Source organism: Lithobates pipiens, unplaced genomic scaffold (genome assembly GCF_037356315.1).
Source record: "Lithobates pipiens isolate NorthernLeopardFrog02 unplaced genomic scaffold, aLitPip1_a1.2 Scaffold_18, whole genome shotgun sequence".
Taxonomy (NCBI): Eukaryota; Metazoa; Chordata; class Amphibia; order Anura; family Ranidae; genus Lithobates; species Lithobates pipiens.
This window is the reverse complement of record NW_027507758.1, coordinates 58,093,683-58,120,509: the sequence shown is the minus strand read 5'-3', so window position 1 is coordinate 58,120,509 and position 26,827 is coordinate 58,093,683. Positions and strand designations below refer to the sequence as shown.

The 26,827-nt window shown below is 40.3% G+C and overlaps 1 protein-coding gene across 2 annotated transcripts in view; it reads left to right on the top strand.

Moving 5' to 3' along the window:
* Positions 1 to 26,827, top strand: part of TRERF1 (transcriptional regulating factor 1) — a 231,931-nt gene that overhangs the window by 1,091 nt on the left and 204,013 nt on the right. The gene's annotated exons all lie outside the window — the stretch shown is intronic.

Sequence of the window (26,827 nt, the reverse complement as noted above, 5' to 3'; positions counted from 1 at the left end):
TCTTGGCTCAGGCTGCATGGATTTGACAGGTGGGGGGGGGGGGGGTCACTCTTTACTGCTTTCTAAGTCCACTAAATGAGATTTTCGCTGTGTAGTAAGGACGGAGGTAATGGCAGTTGTGCTGAGTGTGAATCCCTCCCTATACACTCACTTAGCGTTTATTTTTATCTTGTTTTATATTTAGATATTCCGCCAGACAAAAGCACATTGCATGTCCTTGCTGGGTTTTCTGATGCAGTGTCCAGCAATCATTTTTATTTTTTTATTTTGCATTTGTATGTGTATAGCTTTCTATTGTTTTTTTCACTGATTAATAACCTTTGTTTATTGAATTTTTTTACTGTACTTTGTTACTGGACATGTCCTCCCAGAGTTTTCTGGTGCAGTGTCCAGCAGCTTTTTTACATTTTATTTTTATTTTGCATTTGTGTGTGTATACATTTCTACTGAACGCAGGTAACAGTTTACTGGTTATTAACCTCATTTATTGCAATTTTTTTTACTGTACTTTATTACTGGACATGTCCTCGCTGAGTTTTCCGATGCAGTGTCCAGCAGCTGTTTAGTTTGCATTTGTGTGTGGGTATAGATCTTTGGTGAACACAGGTAACAGTTCACTAATATCATTTATTGCATTTTTTATACCTTGTTATTTACTGGACATGTCCTCGCTGAGTTTTCTGGTGCAGTGTCCAGCAGCTTTTTTATTTATTTATTTATTTTTGCTTTTGTATATGTATAGATTTTTACTGAACGTAGATAACAGTTCACCGATTAATATCATTTATTGCATTTACTGTACTTTGTTACCGGACATGCCCTCCCAGAGTTTTCTGATGCAGTGTCCAGCAGCTATTTATTTTATTTGGCATTTGTGTGTGTATAGATTTTTGGTGAATGCATGTGTTCACTGATTAATAACATCATTTATTGCATTTTTTAACTGTGCTTTTTTACTGGATAGATATAATAATAAAAAAAAATATTAAAAAGTTATGACAGATTTGCCAATTAAAGCTTTTTGTCTTTTAATTTTTTTGTAATTTTTTTTTGTAATTACTTTTGGGCCTGATAATAGTCATTATATATAACTGAGTTTAGGTAGCAAAAAAAGTGTGCATGTACAATTTATATTGATTTCATTATTGAGATTTATTTCATTTATATAATATATATATATATATATATATATATATATATATATATATATATATATATATATATATATATATATATATTAAATGTATGTATATGTGTTTATTTATTGATGTGCGTATTTAAATACTCTATTAAAGTAAAGTGTGATATATATATATATATATATATATATACTTGCCCATGTGTAATATGTATTTGTTTGCTTTTATGTATTTATGTGTGTATGTGTGTGTGTATATATATATATATATATATATATATATATATATATATATATATATATATATATATATATATATATATATATATAAATATAGAATACACACACATATATATTTTTTTATGCATGTGAATATAGAACATTTACATGGAAAAAATATATATATATCATTTTTTTTTCTTATTTTGTTAACCTGTCAAAGTCTTTGAACTGAGTGGTATAAAATATAATGCTTTTAGTAAATGGGCGAAAAATGTTGAGATTATGTATACAAATAGGTGATTTGTTTGATAAATCCAGTGTAAGACTTATGTTGCGATGTATATTGACCAAGAATATTGGACGTATATTTACCTGTAATATTCTGTGGATAAGTTCACCTGTAAAATTCCATGGAAGCCCTGATAATAACCGTGACAAAGTTTATCATGTATGTAGGTCACCATACTTTGGTTAGTGCATAACAATGGTATTGGTGTTCTGATACTGAGAAACTTTGAATAAACCGTAAAAGGTCACAATGATGGTTTTGATAATATTGCATAATTATCGGTTACGGTGATTACAGTTTAGTGAGATCATTTGAGAACTTTTAGGTTGATAATGGAAATAATCAGACCAGTTGTTTTTTTTTTTTTTTTCTTGTGTATTTCTTTTTTTCTTGTGTATTTTGATTCCTATATAATGTTATATAAAAGGTTTATTCCAGCTAAGCATGCTATCCGTTAGCCTATGCACCATATTGTTTTTTCTTTTTTTCTTTTTATATTATCTGAATATTTTTGAAGTTTTAATCCTGGTGACAGTAAGGTGGATGTCCTGGTTAGCGGTGATGAGACCTCTTCTTTCATCACCAGATTAGTGGAGATGCGTGGCTGATCTGGTGGCCAAGTAGAGTTGGCCAATGTGAAGATGTCACCACTTGAGTTGGCCAAGGATATGAGGGACCAGCTGGAGATGTAACCCGCCAGCTTCTGACCTTTGTCACTGTGCCATGGACTGGCCCAATTCTCCTGTGCATTGCAAAAAAAATATACAAAAAAAAAAAAATATATACTAATTATTTTTAACCCCCCCCCCCCCCCCCATAAAAAAAAAAAATACGTGTGTTGTATGTGATGACGTTGGGGGCCTGCATATTGATTTTGAATGTTTTTATTTACTCCTGGTCCACATGAGTATATTGCGTCCAACAAGGACCGCTGGAGGTACAAAGTACAACTTCTAACTTTCTGGCCATCCCACAAGGGTCACTATCAGCATGGAGTGTATATCTCCTCCCTGTATTTTTTTGGGTTTCCCCTTGGTACTACCGTTTCTTCACAGAACTGAAACTTGTACCGATATTGGTTAACAGCTTTCTGTAAACAGTGAGGCTTTATAACATTGCCGTTTAAGCTGCCTACCTGCAGCGGCCAAATCTGATGTGCTTGTCTAAGGGCTCATTCACACCAGGTGCATTGAGACTGCATTGATAAATGCAGACTCAATGCAAGTATGATGAGAAAACAACTGTTTGATCAATTTACTAAAACTGGAGAGTGCAAAATCTGGTGCAGCTCTGCATGGAAGCCAATCAGCTTCCAGGTTTTAGCCTAGGTTCACACTGAAGGCAGGTTTGAAAACAATTTCAAACCCGCATGCCAGTGCAAGTTCGGGGGCGATTTGAAAGATCTGTACGGATTCATGCACAGATGTCTATTAAAATTGCCCCTGAAGTCACCAAAAGTAGTGCAGAAACTACTTCTAGAAATCGTTGCTGCGCCACAAAAGTCAGTGTCGCACCGATTGGGACAGTGCTATTAACGGCAATAGGCTGTGATTTAGCGTGCAATTTGACATGTCAAATTGCTCCAATGTGAACAGGGGCTTATTGTCAAAGCTTAATTGAACAAGCTGATGTTAGAAGCTGATTCGCTAGTGACTACCATGCACACAGCTGCACCAGATTTTGCTCTCTCCAGTTTTAGTAAATCAACCCCGGGGTGCACTCTTCACATCATACAAGTGCATTGGTGTGTTATGTAAAAATGCACATCCACTTACAACGCAACACATGCATCTATCTATCTATCTATAGATAGATAGATCTATATATATAGATATATTTGTATATATATCTCTCTCTATATATATATATATATATATATATATATATATATATATATATATGTATGTATGTATATATGTATTTATAAGAAATGCTTATGCATGTACCAATTGCCAGCTGTTTTTGTGCATCTCATTTAAAGTTCCAAACTCTTCTTTTTCATATATATATATATATATATATATATATATATATATATATATATACATTTTTTTTTCTTTACTGTCAACGTATGATAGGGAAACACTGATTAATAAATTGGTTTAAATTTGCATGATATGCCCAAGTCTAAGCATGAAAGCGTGACCTGTCCTATATACATTGGCTAAACTCTTCCTAAAACAGATGTTATGCTGTGTGTGTCTAGAGGTCAGTGGTGGGGCTCATTCTCATGGGTGTAAGTAAAATACTCATATCTAGGCTGGATATGACCTGTATTACTGCTTGCCAATGATTGGATGATAGAAGTTGGGGTAGCTTCCCCATATTCACTAAGCTAAGGGGAAAATTCCTTTAGTAAATCAACTCCATTGGCATTAGGTGACCTGTGTTCAGATCCATAATAAAATAAAAAAAAAGTCCAAATCTGAAAGCGACTTTCGTTGCACCCGTGTGTGTGAGCGCTTAGGCCAAAGTGCACAACGGTGAAAAAGATGTTGTGTTTTAATTAAATCTATGGAGAATCTGGAGAGAGAGAATTAATGTGAGTTTACTTTGTCAGCAAATGTAAGCCATCCATTACAATGACAGGGATCATATAAAATAATACACAGTGCTTGGGTTCCATATATTAGACAGGCGGGAAATGAGGCAGAGCTGAGGAGATTTATATTCTAACTGTGGGATTAATCATGTGTGTACACGTAGGAATTAGTATTGTGTTTGCATATACATATACTATATCATTTATATGTTACAGGCAATGTGTAAAATCAGCAATGTATGAAATGCTGATTTTACACATTGCATGTAATATCTTTAAATATATCTATCTATCTATATATATCTATATATATATTCACGTACATACAGTATAAGCAATGTAGTAAATACCCAGGCATGTTACTCATGTTTTTAAATTTCTCATACTGTATGTACGTGAATATATATGTATATATATATATATATATATATATATATATATATATACCGGTATATATATATATATATATATATATATATATATATATATATATATATATAGATTGTAAGCTCTCCTAAGCAAGGCCCTCTTAATCCTCTTGTATTTTATTGTATTATAACTGTATTGTCTCCTTTTTATATTGTAAAGCGATGCGTAAACTGTTGGTGCTATATAAATCCTGTATAATAATATATATATATATATATATATATATATATATATATATATATATATATATATATATATATACAGTGTACGTTCCGGGACTTGGGGCAATTTTCTGGTACATGTGTGTTTCAAGTGGCAGTAATTGAGTCACCACCAGTGAATGTTCAGTGAAAAGCACATTCAACTCTTTTTAATATTACCCATAATTTCATTCCACTGAATATTATATCAGTGTCGCAACCTATCCCCACCTTGCCCCTCACCAAAAATTCCAAGGACAATTTTTGTAAGCTGAAAATAAATGTGTATGTGTGTTTATGTATATGTGTGTGTATATAACATGTTACAGGCAATGTGTGAAATTCACCACTTCATACATTTCCTAAGCATTCTATAGAATGCCTGATTTTACACATTGCCTGTAACATGCTATATACACAGATATATGATAAAGTTTGAAACACGAAATCATAAATTATAATATAATAAATAACTATAAATAATTATAAAACATAATAATAAATTTTATTCAATAATGTAATCAAATCAAAAACACTGAAATGTGTCCAAACATGGGTTCAATATTACTAGTCACTGTAATACTAGACACTGCATATTGGTTTAGCAACCACTTACCGACCAGCCGCCGCAGTTTTACTGCGACAGAATGGCACAGCTGGGGGCGAAACGATGTTATCTTACGTCTCTTCGTGCTCGTGTGCCGGAGCTGATGCAAGGCTCCCACGATCGCTCGTGACAGAGTGAGAACAGGGACCTGTGTGTGTAAACACACAAATCCCTGTTCTTTCAGGGGAGTAGAGACAGATCGGATGTTCATACTAAGTATGAACACTGATCTCTCCCTCTCCTCCTAGACAGTCCCATCCCCCCTACATTTAGACCCCTTTCACACTGGGTGGTGGGGGTAAAATGGCGCTATTTTTAGCGCTGCTTTGCCTTCATTTTAGCGATGGTATTCGGCTGCTAGCGGGGCGCTTTTCCCCCCTGCTAGCTGCCGGGAAAGGGTTAAAACCACTGCAAAGCGCTGCTGCAGTGGCGCTTTGCCGGCGGTATTGCCATGCTGCTCCATTGATTTCAATGAGCAGGAGCGGTGAAGGAGCGGTATACACACCGCTCCTTCACCGCTCCAAAGATGCTGCTAGCAGGACTTTTTTTTACCGTCCTGCCAGCCCAAGGGCTTTCACACTGGTGTGTGAGGAGCGGCTCTTTCAGTGCGCTTTGCAGGCACCATTTTTAGCACTGTAGCACCTGCAAAGCGCCCCAGTGTGCCCTTCCCTGACAGTGACATTTATACAGTAATCAGTGCATTTTTATACCACTATAATCACTGTATAATTGTCAGTGGTCCCATAAATGTGTCAAAAGTGTCCAGTTTGTACGCTGCAATATCGCAGCCTCCAATAGAAATCGCAGATCACTGCCATTACTAGTAGTAAAAATAATAATAATAAAAATGCCATATATCTGTCCCCTATTTTGTAGACGTTTTCTATTTTATTTTTTTACCAAAAATATGTAGAAGAATACATATCGGCCTAAACTGAGGAAAAATTATTTTTTTTCATAAAAAAGGTGGGATATTTATTATAGAAAAAAGTTAAAGGTATTGTGTTTTTTTCAAAATTGTTGCTCTTCTTTTGTTTATAACGCAAAAAATAAAAACCGCAGTCGATCAAATACCAGCAAGAGAAAGCTCTATTTGTGGGAAAAAATTTTTGTTTGGGTACAGCTTCGCACGACAACGCAATTGGCAGTTAGACCCCTTTCACACCACACCGCCCTTTGCGTCGGCCCTTTGCGTCGCTAGCAGCCGCGAAAGGGTTAAAACCACCGACAATACGACGCAATAGCAGCGTTTTGCCGGCGGCATTACAGCGCTGCCCCATTGATTTCAATGGAGAGCAGCGGTGGAGGAGCGCTAAACACACCGCTCCTTCACCGCTCCAAAGAAGCTGCTGGCAGGACTTTTTTCTGACGTCCTGCCAGCGCACCGCTGTAGTGTGAAAGCCCTATAGCGCCTGCAAAACGCCCTGGTGTGAAAGGGGTGTCAAAGCGATGCAGTGCCGTATCACAAAAAATGGCCTGGTCATTGAGCAGCCAAATCTTCCGAGGCTGAAGTGGGTAAACATCCCGGGTATAGAACACTTTGAAACATGGGAAGTCACAAACAGAACAATGGAAAGCGTCCCTTTACGTCAACAGCGGGTTTGGACCAGCTAGAAAACAGCGATAGTGAATTAGAATCACTTGCAGAATTGAGCGATAGTGATTTGTGGGGAAATTCATCATCAAACACTGAAAGTGACGTCAGCGTCAATTTTGCGACTGAGCTCAGTGATGTGTGAGCCGTACCACAGTCATTAGAGCACCAAGTTCACACATCACTGAGCTCAGTCGCAAAATTGACGCTGTCGTCACTTTCAATGTCTGATGACAAACTTCCCCACAATTCACTATCGCTGTTTTCTAGCTGGTCTAGAACCGCTTTTGACATAAAGCGACACTTTTTGGACGCCATGGACATTCTCACATTTCAAGGCAGAAAGAACAGTATATATAATATAGTGCAGGCAGGGCACTGGACAAACCACTAGGGACAAAACTGAGGTGAAATGATTTGACTACAGTAATGTAATCTACAGATTTTGTGTGTGTTATTGTTGTGTTGTGTGTGTTATGTTTTTTTGTACTTTTTTTAAATTGCCTCTGGGCTCCGCCCCCATGCGTCGCGATGCTCGCAGGGAATGGAGCCCAGGAACATTAATGCATCCGGTGAAGGATCCGACGGAGGACACAGCGGGGGGGGGGGGGGGGGGGGATAAGTACCTGGATACTGTGATGCAATCCTAAGTTTGACTCGGGATTACCGCTATTGGTACTGAAAATTAACCCCGAGCAAGAGAGACAGCAGCGGCCATTTCAGGGTGCTTTGCAGGTGCTATTTTTAGCGCTGTAGCGCCTGCAAAGCGCCCCAGTTTGAAAGAGGTCTTACCTGTCCCAGGGTCCAGCGATGCGGGGGAGCAAAGCCCCGCTCGTCTCCCCCTCCTCTCTGCAAAGCCGGCATTGTAAGTGTGGGCGCCCAGCTGTGGCTTCACAGCCGGACACCCACTGCGCATGCGCGAGCCGCACTGCACGCCATGACTGGCCGGATAATCATCTGGGACCTGTGATGTGTCCCAGATGATTGCAGAGGGGGGGGGGGGGGAGAGGTGATCTCCCTTCTGGTGCAGCGGTGCGCCGGGAGGAAGTGGGAGCTGGGACCCTCTGAAAAGAGGGTACCGGCCTCCCAGCAAAAAAAAATGAAATGCCAAACATGGCATGTCAGGGGATCGCCTCCCTTAAAGCGGAAGTTCCATTTTTGGGTGGAACTCCGCTTTAAGAACAAGCCTACAGACCCTTTCTTGTTTGTAACCCGGGGTCCGCCTGTATTATTAATATTATTATTATTATTATACAGGATTTTGTATTTTATATTACTATGAGGAACTCAACAAAAGGAGCTGGAACACACAGTACAGGAATCAGGGATCATAGTAGGGAGCACAACCTGTTGGGATATCAGAGACATATAAGAAGTCAGAGGCTGATCTAACTTTCCAGGCTCCATCTATCACTAAAATCTCACTTTCAGGTGGATTAAAGCATTGCGCAAACTGTTTGTGCTGTGTACATTTTGTATAATAATAATAACAATTTTTATTATTTAAAAAACAGTTTAATGTAATTAATGTAACATACATAATATAAAGCAATTTGGATAATATACAGTTTGTCCTAGGAGCTGGCAATCGTTATTATTATTATACAGCTAACAGTTTGCGCAGCACTTTACAACATGAGGGCAGACAGTACAGTTACAATACAATTCAATACAGGAGGAATCTGAGGTTATGGCCGGGGTTCACACCTGTGCTACAGAAATGTGTGTGTTCGCACAAAACAAGTAATCAAGCATGTTGTATAGTGGGGTGCTGCATTGCTATTAATTTTTAATGGCACCCCCGCACACCTTGCCAACGTACCTTGTAACCCACTACTGGGCATTGCGCTGCTTTGTGTATTGCATTTTAGTGCATTGGTGAGCTCATTCAAATGAATAAGTTACCCTAACATAACACACAGTAACATGCAAAGTAACACACATCAGTGCTCTTTGTGTTAACACACCGCAATAGTGTGAACCGAGTCTTAACCACTTAAGCCTCGGACCATTTGGCTGGCCAATGACCAGAGCACTTTTTGCGATTCAGCACTGCATCACTTTAACTGACAATTGCGGTCATGCGAAATATCGACTTCCATAATAGGCAGGTGGGAGGAAAAAATCTACAGACAGGCAGATATATTGCACCATTAGTATATACAACATCTTACAACCAATGTAGAGAACATCATTTCAAGCTCAATGCACAAACCATAACAAGAAGATGTGCAGTTTGCCTGTTCTTAGGAGCTTACAATCTAAAGAGGAGACTAGCAAACAGGCAGTGGATGGCGTGCTGGTAGATGTCCCTTTTATCCTCTTCTTTTCCTCTATTGTAGAATATCACTTAGACTACGTTTTATATTTAAAAAAATGAAAGCTTACAGTATGTGTGTAATGGCAGCACAGTGCAGTTAGACGTTTTTTCCCAGGTGGTGATATAGTACGGGGACATGATGTATATTAAAGTGACACTAAGCCCTGCTTCACATTGATGACATGTCAAATCGTATGCCAAATCGGCGGCTATTGTCTGCAATTGAATCCAAATTGGTGTGACGCCGACTTTGCGGCACTGCACCAATTCCCAAAAGCAGTTTCTGTGCTACTTTTGGCAATTTCAGGTGCGGTTTCAATAGACATCTGTGCAGGAAACCGCACAGATGTCTCTAAAATCGTCAGACTGACATGCAGGAATGAAATCGTTCAGCTGAACTCGCACGATTTCAATCCCGCAGCAGTGTGAACCTGGGCTAAACCAGAGTTTAGTGTCGCTTTAATGATAAACATACTTATACAGATTATTGATTATGTAATGTGTTTTAAGATTCTGGACCGCCCACCGCACATATACTGCGGCAGGGCGGCCAGGCTGCGAGAACCAACTTACCTGTACGTCAGTCTGTGCATTATATATAGCGGGGGCGTGCGCCCACCACAATCACCGTGATGAAAGGCAGAACGGGGGTCTGCCTATGTAAACAAGGCGGATTCCCATTCTGAAAGGGGCACATGAGAGAGATCAGTTGTTTAGGAACAGCGATCTCTCTCTACTCCCAGTGAGCCCATCCCCCTGACAGGTAGGCCTGATTCACACCTATGCAGGTTGCAGTTTGCATATTGCAAGTGCATTTTGCATTTCAATACATGCCTTTCATCCATTGAAGTCTATGGAACCAAAAGCCAGAAAAAAATCCCTGGCCCTTTCCATAAAACGCACAGATGTGAACGTGACCCATAGGAAACCATGTTATATGGACTGTAGTGTGTTTCTGCAAAGCTGAAAACGCACAAAAAAATGCATAGGTGTGAATCCAGCCTTAGAGAGCACCTCCCTAGGGAACACTTAACCCCATGATCACCCCTAGTGTTAACCTCTTCCCTGCCAGTGCCATTTATACAGTGTTCGATGCATTTTTATAGCACTGATCACTGTATTAGTGTCACTGGTCACCAAAAAAAAAGTGTCACTTAGGCCCCTTTTACACCGAGGCGGTTTTCAGGAGCTACATCGCTAAAAATCCCACCTGTGTAGCACCTGAAAAAAAAACCGCCCCTTTCACTCCAGTGTGAAAGCCGGAGGGCTTTCACACTGGATCGGTGTGCTGGCAGGACAGTGAAAAAAGTCCTGGTAGCCGCATCTTTGGAGCGGTGAAGGAGCGTTGTAGTCACCGCTCCTTCACCGCTCCTACCCATTGAAATCAATGGGGCAGCGCGGCTATACCGCCGGCAAAGCGCTGCTGCAGCGGTGGTTAAAACGACGGTAAAGTGGCACTATTTTTACCGAACTTTTGCGCAAACCAGTCAATATACACTTATTGTCGTTCTTTTTTACCAAAAATATGTAGCAGAGTACAAATTGGCCTAAACTGATGAATACATTTTTTTTTATATTTTTTTTTTAGGATATGTATTATAGCAGAAAGTAAAAAATATATATATTTTTTTCAAAATTGTTGCTCTTTTTTGTTTATTGTGCAAAAAATAAAAGCTGTGGAGGTGATCAAATACTACCAAAAGAAAACTCTATATGTGGGGAAAAAAGGACATAAAGTTTGTTTGGGTACAGCGTTACATGACCTCGCAATTGTCAGTTAAAATAACGCAGTGCTGTATTGGAAAAAAAAGGGTATATTTTTCCAGGGCTTAAGTGGTTAAACATTTCTTCTATAGAGCGCGTTTCTCCCTCTAAACCAAATTTGTAATGCCATGCGTTTTTTTTTTATGTTAATACGTATGTTGTTGCATGTCCTTTGCCTGGGAGGTGATGTGGATTGCTGGATTAAAAAAGTGTACATATCTGTTTTAGGTTATTGTATGATATCAGCATAGGCATGCACACATGGGGTGCCAGGTGTGCCTGGGCACAATCACCCTGTACTGTGCAGATTCCCCCATGCTGCCTGGCTGCAGAGAAGAAGACTGGGGAATCTTTGTCCTCAGTCCCTTCCTCTGTCTCAAAAGTGAGACATCACCAAAGCCTTATAATGGGGCTTCTGAAAAATTGTAAGAAATAAAAAGTAATATTGTATAAAAAAAAAAAAAAAATGAAATTGTAAAAAAAAAAAATATATTAGAAAAGATATAATACTAAATATAAATAATACTAAAAATAAACTACCGACACCAATCTATGCCCTACTGACTTGTCCACTGCCAAAATAAATAAATAAATAAATAAATAATAATAATAATTAAAAAAAATAATATATATATATATATATATTTCCAGTGAACACTCAGCAGACAGTCAGAACCCACTGCATAAAAAAGGTAAATTTGATTAGCTCTACAGGATGAGAATGTGAAGATCCTGAGTCTCGATCTTCTACTGCTCCAGAATTAAGGGCTCATTAATGGGCCGCACACATGATCAGAAAATCGTACGAAAAATACCGCTTTCCAAGCGATCATATGATATGACTCTCTAGGGTGCTCTTTTTATACCCAATCATGTTACCGACCTGTTGCCAACAAACCTAATTAGTTGCAAAATATTCTTCCAGCTCTTCCTCGTTAGTACCAATTACTTTTCCAGCTTTTTGTTGCCCTGTCCTAACTTTTTTGAGACATGTTGCTGCCATCAATTTCAAAATGATCTTATTTTTTTCCCTAAAATTGAACATTTTCTCAGTTTTACCACTTCCTTTATGTTGCTGGACTTTCGGTGGTTGCACTGGGATGATGCCAGTAGTTTTTTTAGAGGCGGCGGTCGGCTCTGTTGTGATAGCAATCGGAGCGGCTCACCAGCCAGTTGATTGCTATTACAATCAGTGGGATAGGATGCCTTCTGCGGCTTTCTCTGGCTCTCCTGTCCCACCGGTGGACCCAAGAGGCCAGCCGGTGCATCGTAATTGGCTGTTCGTAATAGTAACCCGGAAGCGATGATATGACATCACTTTTGTTTTACTGGGAAACCACTGATGCCAGTTTTTGAAAACCTACAGCATTAAGAAAACACTGATCTTGGCGTTTTTGAATGCTTTTAAGAGCAGAGGAGGGATTTAGGGTAGATTCCAGATCTCTCCATAAAGTGAACTTGTCACTGCCTATTACTGTCATAAGGATGTTTACATTTCTTGTGACAGCAGTAAAAGTGAGCAAAAAAAATAAATGAAAGCAACAGTGAAAAAATAAATAAATAAATGAATAATTAAAAAAATGCACGCAAAGGCTCACATGCGCTTTGGTCCCCCTCACACGCAAACAGCGATCGTCCCACACATGTGGGGTGTCACAAATGTCAGATCATAGACAGTAATTCTAGTACCAGACCTCCTGTGTAAATCTCAAGTAATAACCTGTAAAGGCTTTTAAAAACGTTGCTTATGAATAGTAAAATTGATGTTGTTTTTTGCCATTGCATGGGCATGCGCAATTTTAAAGCGTGACATGTTAGGCATCTTTTTACTCAGTGTAACTTCCTCTTTTATATTTTACAAAAAATTGGGTTATGTGTTGTGTTTTCTTTTTTTCCATTAAAATAATAAAATAAAAAAAAGTGTATTTGTTGCCAAAATATTGTGTTTGAAAAACTGCTGCACAAATACTGCGTGATGTAAAAAATTGCAAAACTCACCATATTATTCTCTAGGGCCTCTGCTTTAAAAAAATATATACATTGTTTGGGGGTTCTAAATCATTTTCTAGCGAAAGATACTATTCATGTGTTTATGAGATTTGCAAACCATTGTTTTCTTTGATTTTTTTTTCAACTTTTTTGGAATTGGGGTTGTATTTTAATAAAACCGCCCAGATTAAACAGATTACTAGCTGCCATAACCCCCCGGTATCCTCTTCTTCAGCGAGCGGTCCGGTTGAGATAAAAGTGGTCTCTGTGGCAGATTCGCCGCAAGATCACTTTTATCGGTGGTGGGGGAGAGGGCCCCCCCGCCACTCTCCGGTGCCCACCGCCGCTTACTGGAGCCCTTGGCAGCGGCGGAGGCGATCGGATCTTTACCCTTGCTGGGCATGGAGATGAGAGAGGGGAAGATGACCCCCACCCGTCTCCATAACAATGCAGGGTGGAAGCGATGTCAAAATGTCACTTCCTGGCCATAGCTATTAAAGGACCATTTTGTTTAATAATTTTTTTAAATGACAATTATTATTTTTTTTTTTATTGCATTTAAGTGTAAATACGAGATCTGAGGTCTTTTTGACCCCAGATCTCATATTTAAGAGGACCCGTCATGTTTTTTTCTATTACAAGGGATGTTTACATTCCTTGTAATAGGAATAAAATTGACACAATTTTTTTTTCAAAAAAACAGTGTAAAAATACAAAATAAAAGGTAAAATAAATAAGAATTTTTATTTTTTTTTAAAACATGCCCCATCCCGACAAGCTTGCGTGCAGAAGCGAACACATACGTGAGTAGCAAACTCATATGAAAATGGTGTTCAAACCACACATGTGAGGTATCGCCGTGATCAGTAGAGTGAGAGCAATAATTCTAGCCTTAGACCTCCTCTGTAACTAAAAACATGCAACCTGTAGAATTATTTAAACGTTGGCTATGGAGATTTTTAAGGGTAAAAGTTTGTCGCCATTCCACGAGTGGGCGCAATTTTGAAGCGGGACATGTTGGGTATCAATTTACTCAGCGTAACATTACCTTTCACATAAGAAAAATAGACTAACGTTACTGTTGTCTTATTTTTCAAATTAGAAAAAGTGTATTTTTTCCACAAAAAGTGCGCTTGTAAGACCGCTGCACAAATACGGTGTGACACAAAGTATTGCAACAACCACCATTTTATTCTCTAGGGTGTTAGAAAAAAAATGTATAATGTTTGGGGGTTCTAAGTAATTTTCTAGTAAAAAAACAGTTTTTAAATTGTAAACAACAAATCTCAGAAAGAGGCTCGGTCCTTAACCCCCCTGGCGGTATTCCTGAGTCTGGCTCGGGGTGGAAGTTTTATACCAAAAGCGGTAACCCCGAGCCAGACTCAGGACCGCATCGCTGAATCCAGGAGGAGGTTTACTTACCTTCTCCCTTGGATCCAGCAATGTCCCCCCTGTATGAGCAGCTCGTCCTCCGCTCGATTCATCACAGAGCCGATCTCCGTTCCCTGTGAGCATTGCGACGCACGGGGACGGAGATTGGCACCAAATTCAAAAAGTGAAACACACACATTACATACAGTATAATGTAATCTTACAGATTACACTTCTGTATGTAATAATTTCACATCCCCTTTGTCCCTAGTGGTCTGCCCAGTGCCCTGCATGCAGTTTTATATTATAAAAACTGTTTTTTATGCCTGGAAACTGGAGATTGTCCATAGCAATCAAAACTGTCACTTTACATCAAAAATGATTTTAGACCAGCTAGAAAACAGCGATAATAAATTGGAATCACTCGCACAATTGAGCGATAGCGATTTGTGGGGAGATCCGTCATCAAATACTGAAAAGTAATGACAGTGACAATTCTGCAACTGAGCAAATTTCAGTGTTTTTGATTTGATTACATTATTGAATAATTTTTATTATTGTTATATTATTATTTGGTATAATTATTTATAGTTATTTATTATATTATAATTTATGATTTCATTTTTCAAACTTTATCATACCCGGGATGTCTGCTAGACTCTGGTTTGGACAGATTTAAGTGAGTTATTGCTAAGAATTACAGGACTACAATATAAAACGCCAAATTTTCATGCAAAATAATTGTACCGCTTTTAGCACCTAAAATCCTAAATAATCGTACCGCCAGGGAGGTTAAAGTGGTTAATTGAAAATCAGACATTGAATTCACGTATGAAAACAAAATGTTATAGTCTGCACATCCAACTTTTGTCAGACGAAAAATGCAAATCGGCTGTCGAAAGCCCCGCACTAACGATCCAAAAATCGGCAGATCGTTCTTCGGATGAAATTTCATTTCCGATTTTCGTATTGTGTGTACGGGCCTTTCGTTTAGCTTGTCCATTTAAAGGGGTGGACCAGCGAAAAAATAAATAAATGTAAAAGTCAGCAGCTACAAACACTGTAGCTGCTGACTTTTAATAAGCACTTACCTTTCTAAGGTTCCCGCGATGTTGGCCACCCAAGGCCAACATGTCCCTTGGCTCTCAGATCCCGATGCCGCCATTCCAAGTAAGGGAAACAGGCAGTGGAGCCTTGCGGCTTCACTGCCCGTTTCCTACTGCGCATGCGCGAGTCGCACAGCACTCTGTGAATGGGGCGCACTGTGAAAAAGATTGTCCACTCACAAAGGAAATTCTTGTTGACAACAAACCTGCCAAACACTGCAAAAAAATGCAATTCTGTGCACTCACATGAATCGAAATGGAAAATCCCTTAAAGTACAGGTTTACATTGAACAAAACTTTCACTAATTTCCCCCCACCCAGCTGCATACTTACCTCTGTTGCCGAAGTGTAGCCTCTCCTGATGCCTGTGCACATAGCCCCCCATAGGCATGAATGGGCCACATGTTAAGGCTCTGTAGATTTTTATGGGGCAGGCTGTAGATACTGGAGGAGGTTGTGGTACGGAGATAGGTAAGTAAATAGGGTGGGAGTGAGTTAGGTAAAGTTTAGTAAAATGTACACCTGTCATTTAACATGTTTGGCTTACACCAAATTGCTGCTGCATGTCCTATGTTTGAAAAAGTCTTCACACAATAATAAATTGGATTACATTGTCAGTGCAAATTCCCTATTTATTATTACAGGTACTTATATAGAGCTGTCAATTTACACAGCACTTTACACACACATATATATATATATATATATATATATATATATATATATATATATATTGTACATTCACACCAGTATGCTGGAAATATCGTTTTATTTATTACAGGTATTTATATAGCTCCAACATTTTACGCAGCACTTTACATATATGAAGTATAATGCATATGTTGTGGTGTGCAGGCTTACATTTAAATGAAAAGTCTGTCTTTAGGCCCGTACACACGATCAGACTTTTTGACAACAAACATACAAATTAGCTGTTTTAAAGCATCATCCGACCGTGTGTACGCTTCATCGGACAAACTTTTTAGTTTTTCATCTGACTTTTGTTGGCTGTGCGAACGGACAAACTTTTTGACCACGTGATTTGGTGAAAGTTGGCTGAAAAAGTCCTGCCGTGTGTATGCAATACAAGTTCTCGCCAAATTCAAAAATCCATGGGAAAGTTTGTACAAAGTCCGATCATGTGTATGAGGCTTTAGGCCCCATTCATACCTCTAAATGGAGCATTTTGGGATTACCCGTGGGGACTTTATGGGATTCCCAGCAGTTAGCTATGGGTGGAAAAAGCCCCATTGACAGCACCCATGGCTGTTCACAGGTAATCGCTCATGCATGATTGACCCTGGATGCAGAATGCAATGGTGTATATGCAACCCCATGCAAAGTTAAAGCAGTATTAAACCCAAAGCCAAAAATGTATTATTTTGCAGTTTACCAGTCATTAGATGTGCTGGCTGCATTCGTTTTCTTTTTTTTTTTTATGTTTTCACCCGGTGATCCTGCCAGTAACACACCTTCTGTATTCGATTACCCCTACATTTGATGAAGTAGCACAGGGGCTGCGGCATTGTCAGTCTTGGGGGAGGGGAGGTTAAATGTTTTAGCAGCTTTGAATACACTGACAAATTGAAGCCAAACTCCAGCTCATACTTTATAAGTGGTCTCCAAACTGTGGCCAGGGGGCCAGATGCGGCCCTTTGCTTGATTTTATCCAGCCCTTGGGGCACTATTTTCATCCAGCGATACCAACAATAGGACATATTTTCACCACAAAAAAAAAATATTACAGTGCACACATGCAAAAAATACATTTATCTCCTGCAAGGCTATTTAAAACACCTGAACATTTTCAAAAAATGTGGGGATTTGGTCACACCATATTGCTATATGGTGCTTAAGCCTGCTTCTCTGAACCATGGGAGACATACACTACTCTATATGGGAAATTAAAGGGCTCCACCTATGACACAGGTGGACACTAATCAGAGGCACTGATGAGGGAGTGTGGTGCTCCTGCCCAAAAGGGGCATGTGGCGCTGTAATATTTTTTTCTGTTTTATGGTCTTATGGCTGCACCATCGTTAATGCATCTTTTAGGCCGCGTACACACGGGCGGACTGTCCGCCCAACTAGGTTCGTCAAACAGTTTGACAAACAGTCCGTTCAAAATTTGCATGAGCGGACTTGACCACACACGACGAACGAACAGTCCGCTGAAAACTTGCGCGATGACGTGAACGGCACGTACGATGGGACGAGAAATTCGGCGTCCGATACACTGCAATGCAACCTTCGCCGTGTAAATTCTTTCTGAGCATGCGCGAGACTTAGTTTGCCGAACAAGCCTACACACGAGCGGACTGTTCGCTCAAACCAAGTTTCAGCGGATAGTCTTACGGAAATTCCGAAAAACTTTGTTCGTCAGACTGTCCGCTGAAACTGTCCGCTGAAGCCCACACACGAGCGGACTGTCCGCTGAAACACTGTTCAGCGGACAAAGTTGGACGAACAGTCCGCCCGTGTGTACGCGGCCTGAGGGTGTGCCCCCCAAATATCCTGTTTGTATATTTTGACCACTAACACCAATGAAGGGGCAGAATACCTCCCGATGATGCCAATGATGGGGCACCATTCCTCCCAGTGACGGGCGGAGTTCCTCCCAATGACACCAAAGATGGGGCAGAGTTCCTGCCAATGACACCAAAGATGGGGCACAGTTCCTACCAATGATACCAACAATGGGGCATTGTTTTTTCGTGCAGCTTTAACCAAAGTTGAATAATGCCTTTGCTATTGGTGTAAGCCATTTACATACCTCCCGAAAATCTTCCAGAGATGACTTTGTCCTGTCCTGCCATGTCTGGGAGTTTTTCAGCTAGGCTTTAGAAGGTACATAAATGGCCTACACCTATAGCAAAAGCATTTTTCTAATTTGGTTAAAGCTGCACGTTTTGTTTTTACCTACAGGTACCCCTTACCTGCATAGGCAGTGGACTATTCCTTTAAAATGTTGTTGTAATAAACACATTACTGCATTACTGTTTCATATTATATTTATCACTGTTAATAGCGATGTCAAATTTGGATTCAGTTTTAATCAGTCTTTTGACGAAAATGCCATTTTAGTTTTTTAGTCGTATTTTATTCTCCTGAATTGTTTTTCGTTCAGTGGCCTTTAGTAAATCTCCAGCACATTTTAGTCCACTAAAATCAAATAGGTTTTGCTCAATTGTAATGCATTATTTAAGCATTCTCTAGAATTGTTAATCTTATTATATACTCCTGGAGTAAAAATCTATTAACATGTAGTGGGGATGGGGAAGTAAATGGGAGTGCACAGGGCAGAGAACTGGTTTGGGGAGGCTGTATTTTACCCAGTGCTAAGCACTGCTACCTTGCTGGAAGGGGAAATACTCCATGTGTGGTTTGCAGGACATTGTTCCAGAACTCCCAGGCAGCAGGCAGACAGAGGGAGCCGCAATCTCTCAGCCAATACAGCTTGCCGATAGAGTCTGGGGGGTGGGACTTTAACAGACTGGCGGAGCTCCGAAGAAAGCAAAAGTTCAGGTGGGTAAAGCCCCCCTCCCCACATTTTAGTTCCCTTTCCCTTTGTTGAAGAAAATTGGAATTGATTTCCATCATCGTTTTCATAAGTTTACTTCATTTAAATTTGATTTTCGTTTCGTTTTCCTCACTGAAAACATGCAGCTGCCAAAAATTATAACGGAAATATTTTAGTTGATGAAATTAACACTGCAATCTACCAGGAATTTAATTCTAAAGCAGAAGCTTTTTAAATCGGGGCATTCCTTTCTGAGAAATAGAACAGATAATAGAGGGCACCTTGGAGTTCAGTGGCCTTTAGTAAAGCATTTTAAAGAGGAAGTAAACCCTCCTAAACATGTTTAGCTTGTTAGATAATACTTTTCTCAGGCAGCTGATCGCTGCCTGAGAAAGTGAACTTACTTGTCACATTTTCGTAAAAACCGCCGTTTACGTTTCCGTGACGTCAGCCGCGCTTGCGCTGTGTGGTCGTGCGAATGCGGCGTATACTGTCTTGCCGACTTTCATCTTCCTGCCTCTCTGCCTTTTTTTATTACGAGGCATTCTCCTCACTGCGGCAGAGGAGAAGTCTCGCGTTGTAATCCTATCCCTGCTCTTCCTGACACTCCCCCTTGTGACTGAAGACGTCACGCAGGGGAATGAATGCTTTGTTGCCTTAGTAACGGCAACCGAGATCGAGGCTTGGTTAGGATCTCTATTGACGCTACGGCGCATGCGCGAGATTTCCGGAGTGAAATCGAACTAAGGGCGGAAATGACGTCCGGAACGGACGTCAAAGCCCGAATTTGAAATGGCGCGGGAGATACCCGGAAGGAGGATATTTTGTAAAAGAGAAAAAAAGGTATTTACAGCGCTCGTTTTGCGATATAACATAAATAGAATGAAGGCTGATGTACAGTATTAGAGTAAGATTATTAAAATGGAAATTTTTTGGGCGGGTTTACTTCCTCTTTAACGTGCAGTCTTGTATTATTATATGGTCTTCTGTGCTCTAATACTCGTACATTTTACAGCTCTTGGCGCAGAATCCGTATAAATCTATAGACTGTACTGTACATAAAAACACACACATCCTGTATATTTCTGGAGCTTCAAAGAGAACTTTGACTTGACTTGCATGTTTCAAAGGTAGAAGATCTACAGTAACTTGTAGGAGATCTAAAGTAAAGTGTATGGACTCTACAGTAACTTGTATGGACTCTACATTAACTTGTAGGAGATATACAGTAACTTGTATAGACTTTACATTAACTTGTAGGAGATCTAAAGTAAAGTGTATGGACTCTACAGTAACTTGTAGGAGATATACAGTAACTTGTATGGACTCTACATTAACTTGTAGGAGATCTAAAGCAGGGGTCTCAAACTGGTGGCCCTCCAGATGTTGCGACACTACAAGTCCCATCATGCCATTGCCTTTGGGAGTCTTGCTCTTAAATGTCAGCCTTGCAATGCCTCATGGGACTGTATGTGAATGTGAATTATGAGGGACAGAAGAACATTGTGTAAAGGAATTAATATTGAGGTTTAGAAACTCTATCCAAAACTATAAGGCCTTTTCACAACATACCAAACATAAAAAGTCACTGCTAAGCATCAGAAATACATGTACATTGGTTCACATTTCACTTTTTCATGCGCTTTGTATTTTTGATTTTTGCACATTGTTATAAAATGTTTTTTTAAGGCAAATAGACTGTGCACATTGCAAGTGCAGTTGCTCTAGAGCTTAATAAATGGTTAAGCCTCACTTTACAAAGAATACCCAATCACATGCAAGAAAAATAAAAAAAACATAAATTTTGCTTTCACATTTGGATTGGCTGGATGATAGAAGTCTGCAGAGTCCCCCCCAACTGCACTTTAGTAAATCATCCCCAATGTTGTACTTGCACTTGTTTCGATGTGCAAGAACGCAGGTCACTTCCTGTCCCTGGGTCAGTAGGATAGGAAGTGATGGGGAAACTCTCCAATGGTGACCAAGACATCAATGAAAACACATTTTATAGTACAGTGGGGAATGGTATGGACTTCTGATAGAAAACATTTCCGCGTGTTTTTTTGTCCATATGACCCCAGAGTCAAACACAGCATAAAAACCTGATAGGGTTCTCACCCATCACTATTCTAAAACTTAAGGCAAGAAGTGTTGGGGGGGGGGGGGTTGTGCTTTAAATGCAGAACTTCACATCCCTGTTTTGTGAGGCCTATCACTGGAAATGGTATTGGATCAAATAAAAGTCACACAAGTCATACTATGCAAAAATATATATGCCAAATAATAACAGACAAATTAGGTAAAATGACAGAGGCCTCCTCCCCTTGGTCTTGTGGCCTGTACCAGGGCATGGACCATGTGACTTGCTGTCATCAGCTGGTCTCCTGGACTCTTGTGGTGTCCTCTCTAGTGTGGTGGGCTACATACTAATAGGGAGCAGATCCACATTGGTAGATAAGTGTTGTACGTGTATAGGAGTCCTGCATCACCCACTGTGTTCAGTTGTTTGTGTTGCCTGGCAATACGTTATCAGCAGCTCTACAGAGAAAAGCCACAGGTTGTCGTAAGACCGAGAAAGAGAAAATGACGGCATCACCACAACCAGCCAGTGGAGACCCATCATGGAATCCGTAGTGACCTCAACAATGGCTGCTAAATGGCTATATATAATATATATATATTATATTATATAATATAATTTTTTATTTTTATTTACTGAAATGTTTCTGAAGAACCTTTTAAAATGAATAGGATCACTTGGTACTTTCCGCTTTAACCACTTAAGCCCCGGACCATGTTGCAGATAAAGGATTTGTGATTCGGCACTGCGTCGCTTTAACTGACAATTGCGTGGTTGTGCGACGTGCCTCCCAAACAAAATTGGCGTCCTTTATTTCCCACAAATAGAGCTTTCTTTTGGTGGTATTTGATCACCTCTGCGTTTTTTATTTTTTGCGCTATAAACAAAAATAGAGCGACAATTTTGAAAAAAAGCTATATTTTTAACTTTTTGCTATAATAAATATCCCCAAAAATATCTAAAAACATTTTTTCCCCTCAGTTTAGGCCGATACATATTCTTCTACATATTTTTGGTAAAATAAGCGTTTATTGATTGGTTTGCGCAAAAGTTATAGCGTCTACAAAATAGGGGATAGTTTTATGGCATTTTTATAATTTTTTTTTTTTACTATTAATGGCAGGGATCAACGATTGTTATCATGACTGCGACATTGTGGCGGACACGTCGGACAATTTTGACACATTTTTGGGACCATTGTCATTAATACAGCGATCGGTGCGATTAAAAATGCATTGATTACTGTAAAAATGTCACTGCCAGTGAAGGGGTTAACACTAGGGGGCAGTGTATGGGTTAAGTGTGACCTAATGTGTGTTTTTTTACTGTAGGTGGGCGTGGCTTGGCTTGTGACATCACTGATCGTCGTTCCCTATGACAGGGAACAGACAATCAGTGACAGGCTCACTAGGAAGCACGGGGAGAGGTTTGTTTACACTTATCTCTCCCCGTTCTTCAGCTCTGTGACCCGATCGCGGGACACCAGAGGCGATAGGGTCCGTGGGTCCCGCGGTCATGGTCACGGAGCTCGGGACTGGGTCGCGAGTGCGCCGCCGGCGGCACACGCGTAACCCACGGCTGGGCTCTTAAAGGGCAACGTACCTGTACATGCTTGTGCCAAGCCGTGATATTCTGCCGATGTATATTGGCGTGAGATGGTCCTTAAGTGGTTAAATGGAATCTGTAAAGGTAAAACAGGGATACCGTTGCTGACTTTTTAACATGACCTTGTCAATCTGCAGAAAAATCCTAAATAACAACTCCCTGCAATATAAAAGGTATTAGGGGCTCTTTCATGTGGGTGGCAGACTTTACAGCAATCTGAAAAAAAATCTGTGGTGGAACCCCCCGACAGCCAGTTTACGGGTCATCAGCTGGCGATAATGTCACCTCTTGCGCACATTATTTTTTTTTTTTTTTTTTTTTCAGTGCTCGGGTTGATTTTTTTTCTATCCCAAATAGGGATTTTACATTGAACTGGGCAGGCTTTTTCAACCAAGGTGCCCAGGAACAATGGGGTGCCCTCAGGCTTCTTCAGGGGTGCTTGGCAAAATTCCTAAAAAATTTCCCCAAAATTGTATACAAGCCAGCGAGTGGATCAAGCCTGCCTTTTAGTTACACAGTCACAGATTTTCATTGTGCTCCATTACAACCTTCCAGCCACTGGTGTCCTAACAACTAATGACATCATCGGTTGATAAAGAGGACGTTGGGTGCCTACACAGCATCCTTGTTTGCACCCCCCACACACCTCCATCAGCACTACGGTCACATTAGCTGAGTGAGAGAGAGAAACTGAGGGAGAAGAGAAACATTGGAATACTAGTCAGTGCCGGTGTGCAAATGTATTTGCTTTGGAAGAATAAATCACCTGTAACAATGAGCATCCTGTGTGTGTTGACGCATCTGCATTATGTAAAACTTAATTTAGCTTTTTACATTATACGAAGGAATGCCTCGAGAGTGTGAACCCTTTGTGACTTAACTGGAGAAAGGTTGAAAAACACTGAACTAGTGTGTTGCAACATCCATAGCCATGGTTGTGGCATGGTCCCATCAAGTTTTATTGGGCATGCCATCTGCCAAAAGCGTCATGAAACTTTGCATCCTGTGTATGCACATTGTTATTGTGTAGGTGGGAAGTCAAGGGTCTTTTTTTTTACTATCCTTTACTGGCGTGTGAACGTGGCCTTATACCCAACTCTCTTGCTGCCTGTGTTTTTCACTCTTGCTCCTTTTTCGCCATTGGAGCCTCCATCAGTTTCTTGGACATTTGACACTTCCGGGAGTGTCAGATGGCTGTGTCTCCTGGCACAGGCTGTGGTTCCATTCTGTGATTCATATATTACTACAAGATGCAGCAGTGCCATTGGTAATGTTTTAGGTAGGTGATTCACTAGATGGTAAATGCAGGATGACATTCCCGAACCTTTACAGCTAGTTCACATCAGCCCCGTATGGCTGCATTGTGTAGAGTTGCCCAACACAGTAGCTAGTTCACACCAGCTAGTTCATTCATTCATTCATTCATTCACCAGCCCCGTATGGCTGCATTGTGTAGAGTTGCCCAACACAGTAGCTAGTTCACACCAGCTCCGTATGGCTGCATTGTGTAGAGTTGCCCAACACAGTAGTTAGTTTACATCAGCCCCATATGGCTGCATTGTGTAGAGTTACCCAACAAAGTCCCAATGCATAGACAAGGCAATTTGCTTTATGCCCTATTTCAGCCATTCTCAACCAGATTTCCATGGAATCTTTGGATTTCTACAGAGGTTGCTGGGGTTCATTGAGCTGTGGCTGATTGACCTTCCATTTTGCATAGTTTCAGGGCAAACACCACTTGGTCCAGCCAGAAGAAGGATGCCAATGATCTTTTCAGCTGGCAGTAGGGTTGGTCTTCTGACCACCACTGTAAGGTGGGGGAATTCTTCCCACTGACCACTAATGTAAGGGGTATTTTCCCACAGATCTACCGATTGGTTTTAGCTAAGATTACCTGAAAACTGAAAATTATTTCAAGGGTTCCTCCAGCGTAAAAAAGCTTGGGAAAGGATGCCCTATTCTTTCAGTCCATACCAATAAAAAAAACAGGAAAGTTACAGAAACAGAGTGCCCACCATCTGGTGTGTATGGTCCCTAACCAAGTTAGTAAAGCCTCTATTATTGGCCTTACAGATTCACTTTTTGAAGTGATATGTGTGATCTTTTGGAGAGATAACGACTTCTGGAATAGCTTTGTGCCCCGAGCAACAGCAAATATGTAACAACATATAGCTACATAGGCAGGGATATAAAGCACAGCCAAACCTACTAGAAAGAAAGGATAGTACGTACCTGTTTACATTGTTGCATTGATGTTCTTTTTATTTGTTTGCTGCTGGTCTCTGCTGCCTTAAATTGATTTATTTCAGCCTCAACAAGATTATATTAGTGTATAAAAAAAATCCCTAAAAAATCCCTTATACGAGAAATATGAATGTCTGAAAACCCCAGCACCGTAGGCACAGTTTATAAACGGCAAACAGACTACTCTATTACTCTAAAGATATGTTCTTATTACGGTATGTCTGTAAGTTCCCACTTCCTAAGTTTAAAACATTTCAACCCACACACCATCCTTACTATGATGTTTTAAATATATGAACTATAATTAAAGTATAAGGAAAGTCTACACTAAGACATATACATGTATTGTCAAAAGTATTGGGACACCTGCCTTTACACGCACATGAATTTTAATGGCACCCCAGTCTTAGTCTGTAAGGTTCAATATTGATTTGGCCCACCCTATGCAGCTATAACAGCTTCAACTCTTCTGGGAAGGCTGTCCACGAGGTTTAGGAGTGTGTCTATGGGAATGTTTAACCATTCTTCCAGAAGCGCATTTGTGAGGTCAGGCGCTGATGTTGGATGAGAATGCCTGGCGAGCAGTCTCCGCTCTAATTCATCACAAAGGTGGGGAAGTCTTCATGGGGAAGACTGCTGACTTGACAGTTGTCCAGAATATAGTCATTGGCACCCTCCACAAGGAGGGTAAGTCACAAAAGGTCATTGCTAAAGAAGCTGGCTGTTCATAGAGTGCTGTATTCAAGCATATTAATGGAGAGTTGAGTGGAAGGAAAAAGTGTGGTAGAAATAGGTGCACAAGCAACAGGGATAATTGCAGCCTTTAGAGGATTGAAAAGCAAGGCTTTCAAGAATTACAGGGAAATTCACAAGGCGTAGAATAAGGCTGGTGTCAGTGTTTCAAGAGTCACCACACATAGACGTATCCAGAACATGGGCTACAACTGTAACATTCCTTGTGTCAAGCCACTCCTGAATCAGAAAAAAATATCAGAAGCGTCTTACCTGGGCTAAAAGGAAAAAGGACAGGATTGTGACTAAGTGGTGTCTAAAGTCCTCTTTTTGGAAGAAAGTAAATTTTGCATTTCACTGAGGCTGCATTTGATGGGCACAGTGGCTGCATAAGATGGGCACAGTGGCAACATTTGATGGTACAATGGCTGCGTTTGATGGGCACAGTGGCTTTGATTGATGGGTTTTTTTTCAGAATTTTTCAGTTTGTTTGCACCCCCCCCCCCCCCCAAAAAAAATTTGAGCACCAGCCGCCACTGGAGCCATGTCATCTCCTGGTGTTGGTCCACTGTGTTTTATCAAGTCCAAAGTCAGCGCAGCCCTCTACCAGGAAATTTTACAGAACTTCATGTTTCCCTCTGCTGACCAGCTTTATGGAGATGCTGATTTCATTTTCCAGCAGGTTTTGGCACATGCCCACACTGCCAAAAGTACCAATACCTGGTTTAATGATCATGGTATCACTGTGCTTGATTGGCCAGCAAACTCGCTTGACCTAAACCCCATAGAGAATCTGTGGGGTATTATCAAGAGAAAGATGGGAGACACCAGACCCAACAATGCAGACGAGCTGAAGGCCGATATCAAAGCAACCTGGGCTTCTATAACACCTCAGCAGTGCCACAGGTTGATCATGCAAAAGGAGCCCCGACCAAGTATTGAGTGCATACTATACTGTACATGGATATACTTTTTAGTAAGCCAACATTTCTGTATTAAAAATCCTTTTTTTTTTATTGGTCTTATGTAATATTCTAATTTGCTGAGATACTGAATTTTGGGTTTTCACCAACTG